The sequence below is a fragment of the Cervus canadensis genome, chromosome 23 (genome assembly GCF_019320065.1).
Source record: "Cervus canadensis isolate Bull #8, Minnesota chromosome 23, ASM1932006v1, whole genome shotgun sequence".
In the NCBI taxonomy this organism is placed as follows: Eukaryota; Metazoa; Chordata; class Mammalia; order Artiodactyla; family Cervidae; genus Cervus; species Cervus canadensis.
The window spans coordinates 56,215,552-56,222,195 of record NC_057408.1 but is presented as its reverse complement, the minus strand read 5'-3'; positions in this window follow the sequence as shown (position 1 = coordinate 56,222,195).

Sequence of the window (6,644 nt, the reverse complement as noted above, 5' to 3'; positions counted from 1 at the left end):
ATTATGTTGTGTGAAGGAAGACAACACTAAAGTGTCCAGATGTTAATTATATGTATCGTGGTGATTATTTCACAACACAAATAAATATAAAATCATTACCTTGTACACCTGAAGCTAATATGATATGTCAGTTATATCTTAATAAAAAAATATTCAGATGACAGAGGGAGAGAGAAAAAGGCAGAGCACAGAGGATTCTTAGGGCAGTCAATACTATAATGGTAGATATATCCTTATACATTCGCCCAAATTCACAGAATGTACACCACCAAGAGTGAACTCTAAGGTAAACTATGCACTTAGGGTGATTATGACATGTCCATGTAGGTTCCTGCGTGTGTGTGTGCTCAATCATGTCTGACTATTTGCCAACCCATGGACTGAAGCCCACTGGGCTCCTCTGTCCATAGAATTCTTCAGACAAAGATACTGGAATGGATTGCCATTTCCTACTCCAGGGAATCTTCCTGATCCAGGGATTGAACCCATGTCTCCTGTGTTTCCTGCACTGGGAGGTAAAGCCTTTACTGCTGAGCCACCTGGAAAACCCCCATGTTGGTTTAAAAAAGAAGGAGCTTTCTGGAGAGCGGTGGTGATAAAGGTGGAGGCTATGCATGCGGGAACAGGGGTCTGTGGTTCTCTGTGCCTTTCTCTCAGTTTTCTTGTAAACCTAAAACTGTTCTAAAAAATTGTCCTTTAAAAAAAAGTGCACATACTATATGATTTCATTTAAATGTCAAGAACAAATAACACTAATTAGTGGTAACAGTAGTCTGAATAATAGTTACTTCTGCAAGAGCGTCACCAAAAGAAAACTGGGAAAAACCAAAGGGAAGCGTTCTTTGGTGATGAAGTTCTACACTTTGATATCATTAAAATGTATAATTTCAGCTAGCCAGACACTTCGCACTTGTGTGTATTTAAGACACTGTGTATATGTTGTAACTCAGTGAAAAAGTAGATTTCACATGTAAGTAGAAAATAAAATTATTGAAATATAAATAAATTGCTTTGAAATATACTTAAAATGTTATCTATGTTTTAAAGACTAATCTGTGATATAGTAATATATATGCTTTAGTGAGCTATCTAATAATAAGTAGCAGCAGTTTTAATCATTACCAGTGTTGTTGTGGTTCATTCGATAGGTCGTGTCCGTCTCTGCAGCCCCGGGGACTGCAGCAGTCCAGGCTCCTCTGTCCTTCACCATCTCCTGGAGTTTGCTCAAATTCATGTCCATAATTTCAAGGTAATGATGAATATAAATTATCAAGACAACTGAAACCTATATAAAATATCTATTATTCATATAGGAGATGAATTCACAAGTAGTATGGCTAATAGTACCAAGGTTTGTTTCCTATGTTCATAATTGAAGGAAATGTTAATATAGAGATGCAATTTTTTTCCCAAGCCAAGTTTATGGAGCCTCTGAACTCTATCCATGGACTCTTTGGGGGTCTGAGAACCCCAGGTTAGGAAGCCCTGGGGGACAATGAAGCAACAGCATGTAGGTACCTAGGTCACAGAACCATTGTGAGGAGCACAGCTTCCCCATCAGTCTGGCGCATTTTCCACAGGGCTGTTCAGTGAACCAGCCAATAGAGGGCTCTTTGTTACAGCAGCCTAGTCTTCGTACTAACTAGTACAGATTACTACTAGGTGGACATGTAGACTATGAGCCTCTTCCAACAAATCCAGGTGGTGACCTACTTCTCAGACCCCCGTTATTTGAAAACTATCTGCCATTGTCCCTACAGGGAAACCCCATGGATTATCTGCTCCTAGAAGATCCACTGACCGGGTGAGACCTCTAGTGTCCAGTTCCCTTCCTCCCCTTTTCATACTTCCCCCATCTCAGTCCCCAGGCAGGATTCAGCAGGAAGACCACGTTACAGACCGTGTCACAATCCCCCATCCTACCCTCTGATGCCCAGGTCAGCAGCTGAGACATGCAGCCGCACTAGTAGGTGGTGACCCACAGCGTGTCACCATCTCCAGCAGTGGTGATCGTCACACCTGCCGTCTGAGAGCTCCAGGTGAAAACCCTGAACCCCAGCACGTACGTGGTGCTGAAAACTCACATTTAGCACAACCTTTCCATCAACGTCCCTTCCAGAACCTCTCCTTCGTAAGCAAGGAGGAAATGTTCTCCCTGCGAAGATTTAGAAAGTGAAAGTGTTATTGGCTCAGTCGTGTCCGACTCTTTGGACCCTATAGACTCTAGCCCACCAGGCTTCTCTGTCCCTGGAATTCTCCAGGCAAGAATACTGGAGTGGGTGGCCCTGCCCTTCATTAAGTCTAAAAATGTTTAAGAAGATTAAACCCAGAGAGTCTAATAAATGTATTTTTGTGTTACAGAATCTGAGGATTTGCATTTCATACATTTTCAAAGTGTTTAATAATTGGGTTATTAGAGTCAGAGAAGTTAGCATAGTGATTCAGATTTCAAATATATAACTTTTCTTTGTGATAATTTGGCTCAAATCTCACTGTGCTTTTACACTATTAGAATACTGAAGAGATTATCTGTTTAGTTTAACATTTTAATTAGCTATTTAAGAACTTGAGACAGTTTTGTTGCATTAAAGTTTTAGGTATATTTTTAAAAATCAAGTTTACTACAATCATAACAAAGGGAATTTAAATTGTAAAAGCTCCTCTGAAAATGATGGCTAAAATGTGTCAAATTAGTAAAGACAGTACCGTATGTGAATTGGATGTCAATGCTTAAGAAAGAACTAGGTTTTTACAAATTTTAATTCGCTGCAATTAACTTTTAACATCAAAGTAAATCCCTGAAAGATCAGCAAAAACTCTATTTAACCACAGCCAACCCGTACCTGATGACTAACTGCCCAGAAACTCTGGTTTGTGAGATTCTCATGCTGGGCTGGTTCTCAAAGTCTCCGGAGAAGCTTGTTTACGACATGATTGCTCAGCCTCCTCTCCAAACTGAGTCAGGAATTTGGGTGAAGTCGGGGTGCCAAGATTCCCTCTTCCTATCCCAGGGGTGAGCACACTTCTAGGGTACTAAAGTCTGCTTCATATTCATTTCATTTGTCACCAGGCTTGCAGTGAGGAACTGAAAATGCTTTACATGCGATTTCCGATTCACAGTCATGTCTGACTGTGGGCGATCATAACTCTGTGGCACTGTGGACTCACACACATCTCCATGGTAACCGTTCACTCTCTGGTCTCCATGGTGAGGTTTTTAAGGACCCTCAAATGTATTTTATTTAAAATTCTAAATGATTTTGCTATTGATCTGGCAAGCACAAAGAGCCATTTTTAAAAATAACTCTCCAGTCCTATTTCAGGAGTATTATAAAAAAGGAAAGAAAATAGGAAGAAAAGCAATGGTGATAAATCAGCCCCTCTCATGAAAGCTCATTCTATGTGGCAATGAATTAGAATAGCAAAGTTAAATGATGCAAAATTGAATTAAATCACCTACATCTTTTTTAAATCTGACACGTATTTGTCAGAATTCATTTTGCATTATTTAACACACAAAACGGTTCACTGTTTGACTAAACATCACTTCTACACACTTAAGACAAAGAAATCATTTCAATATCCTCCATGCAGGAGACATTTCTCTTTATAGACTTACTCAGATGTCTGATTATGGGGAACCAACTGACAGGAGACTGTTGAATTAAACTGCCAGCCCCCAATGAGGAGAATGCCTCACAGTTAAAAATACACAAGGTAGAGAGAAGAGTTGTAATATCAACTGTCCCTTCAATAGCGACACAGAGAAGGTATATCACTGTTTTCCTTTTGTTAAGATCTGGGTTTATTTACAAATGGAATTATTAAATAAGGAACCACCCTCCACTGGGGGTTTCCCAGGTGGTGATAGTGGTAAAGAACCCACCTGCTAATGCAGGAGATGTAAGAGACACAAGTTCAATTCCTGGGCCTGGAAGATCCCCTGGGGGAGGGCAAGGCCACTCACTCCAGTATTCTTGCCTGGAGAATCCGTGGACAGGGGAATCTGGTGGGCTACAGTCCATAGGGTCACGCAGAGTCGGACACAACTGAAGCAGCTTAGCACACACACAGGCAGCCTCCACACTCCTCCCAGGCATCAATATGTATGCACTGATTGCTCCCCTGAGAAGTGAGAGAATCCACTCTCTAGAAAGACAGACGTGAACTGACTGCATGTGGTCCATTGAGCAATGACAATTGTTTTCGAGGTAAAGGAGCTGGCCCCGGGCAGCATGACGGATACTCGCTTTGCTCTGAAGACCTGACCACGGTGCCTACCTCTGACCAGGCTATACCCCTGGCCTCTCTCGGGCTCCTGGCCAAGCGCTGCCCTGTTTCTGCACTTTTCCCATGGGAGGACCTTCTGAGTGCTTAGACACCTCCAACTGCGGTATTTCCGAGGCCGTGTTACCTCTGTGGGGTGTGGCAGAGCTCACGGGTATGAAAGTTTAATTCTGTGAACGACATACCTGGACGCTGGGCTCTGGGAAACTCTTCACCTTTACTTTCTCTCATATCCCTGCTGCGCTGACTCTCAGCGCAGGCACCTCTACTGAGAACCAATGGATGAGTGAATGAATCAGAGAGTATAGACATACAAGCAAGGGCGTGGGCAGGATGCGAGCAGCCTGTGTTCCTGCTCCCGTGGGCCAGCAGGCTGGACTACCAGGGCTGGGTGCAGTCGGCCTCATGCTTCCACTGCCTTGGGGGGAGGGCTACACCCCTTTTGGACCCACTCTCACATCTGGGACAACTCCTAAGAGAAGGTTCCACCTCCCTAGGCTTGGCCTGAGCGTGTAAAAGGAGCTTATTCTGAATTCAGGCTTAACTGTTCTCTTCACTGTTACTTTTCTTCAGTGTGTTTCCACATCTTATCTCTTTTGAAACAAAGGACTTTCATTCTTCTACTATCATGGGGCTCTAGTCTCATAACTTGTAAGTGACATTGACCTTCCTGTTAAAAAACAAGTGTTCTCTTTTCTTAAATTGAAGTACAGTTGATTTGCCATGTTGTGTTAATTTCTCCTATATGTATATACAGTGATTCAGTTATACGTATATATACATCTTTTTAAAAAAATATATTCTTTTCCACTGTGGTTTATCACATTGAATACAGTTCCCTGTGCTATACAGTAGGACCTTGTTGTTTACCCATCCTATATGTAAGAGCTTGCATCAGCTAATCCCAACCTCCCAATCCATCCCTCCCCACCCTTCACCTGCCCCTTGGCAACCACAGATCTGCTCTGTATGTCTGAATCTGAAGCAAGTATTCCTCTAAAAGAATTACGGATGTGATGAGTGGTGATTTGGGAAGAAACTGAGGTAGGCTCTGTTTACCCCTCAAGATCTACTTCTGGTTCTGAACCCCAACACCACTTTCTATATGTCTTTCTGAAGTCACCTAGCATCCTGAGACCTTGTTTTCCTCATCTGTGAAACAAGCTGGAAAAATAGAAGCTGGTTCTGCTCCAGCTTCAGGATTCTCTTCTCTGCCAGAGGGTCTCCTGCACCCAGCCCGGCGCAGGACTGTTGGATTCTGACGTTGTGCCCTAGTGCAGCTTCACTGGGGCCCTGGGGCTGTAAGGAGAGCAGGATGGTGCTGAGACAGCAATAGATGACGGGTGTAGGCCAGGTACTGTCACCCAAGAGGCCGTTTTGTAAGATCAGGAGTTCACACAAAATCACCGGGTGCCCTTTCTGGAAACCTGGAAAGGCTGAGGTGGAGATAGATGGTGTGGGACGTGAGACATTCAATCACCATTTATATATATATGTATATAAAGTATATATTTATGTACTTGTTTTTGGCTGTTTTGGGTCTTCGTCGCTGTATTTGCATTCTCTCTAGTTTCGGTGAGCAGGGGCTACTCCTTATTGCAGGTAGCTCCTCTTTTTGTAGAGCATGGGGCTCTAGGGTGTGTAGACTCAGTAGCTGTGGTACATTGGCTTTGTTGCCTCGAGGTACCTAGGATGTTCCTGGACCAGGGATTGAACCCATGTCCCCTACATTGGAAGGCAGATTCTTAATCACTGGACCACCAGGAAAATCCAATCACTGGTTTGTTTGGACAAATGTAACTGAACAGTACCTTGGTCATCTGTACAGTTTTTATTGGGCTTCCAGCCTGCAGCACGGGAGACGAGTTCGATTCCTGGATCAGCAAGATCCCCTGGAGAAGGAAATAGCAGCAGGCTCCAGTATTCTTGCCTGGGAAATCCCATGGACAGAGAAGCCTGGTGGGCTCTAGTCCATGGGATTTCAAAAAGTCGGACACAACTTAGCAACTAAATAACAACAGTAGTGTGTGGTAGGCCGAATAAAGCACCCTCCCTCCAAAGACTTCCACACAGTAATCCTTGGAAGCTGTGTCTATGTTGGGTTTTGAGGCAAGGGGAGAATGAATGTTACAGGTGGAACTAAGATGACTAATCAGCTGGCCTTAAAGAGGGTATTCTGGATTTTGCAGCTGGGCCCAATGTAAGCCCAGGAGTCATTTGGAGGGGAAGAGGAAGGTAAAAGGGTCAGAGTCAGATAAGGTGCTGCCCTGCCAGCTTTGACCATGGAGGAAGGGGCCAAGAGCCAGCAAGCGCAGGAGGCCCTAAGAGCTGGGCAGGTCAGGAAACAGATTCCCCCA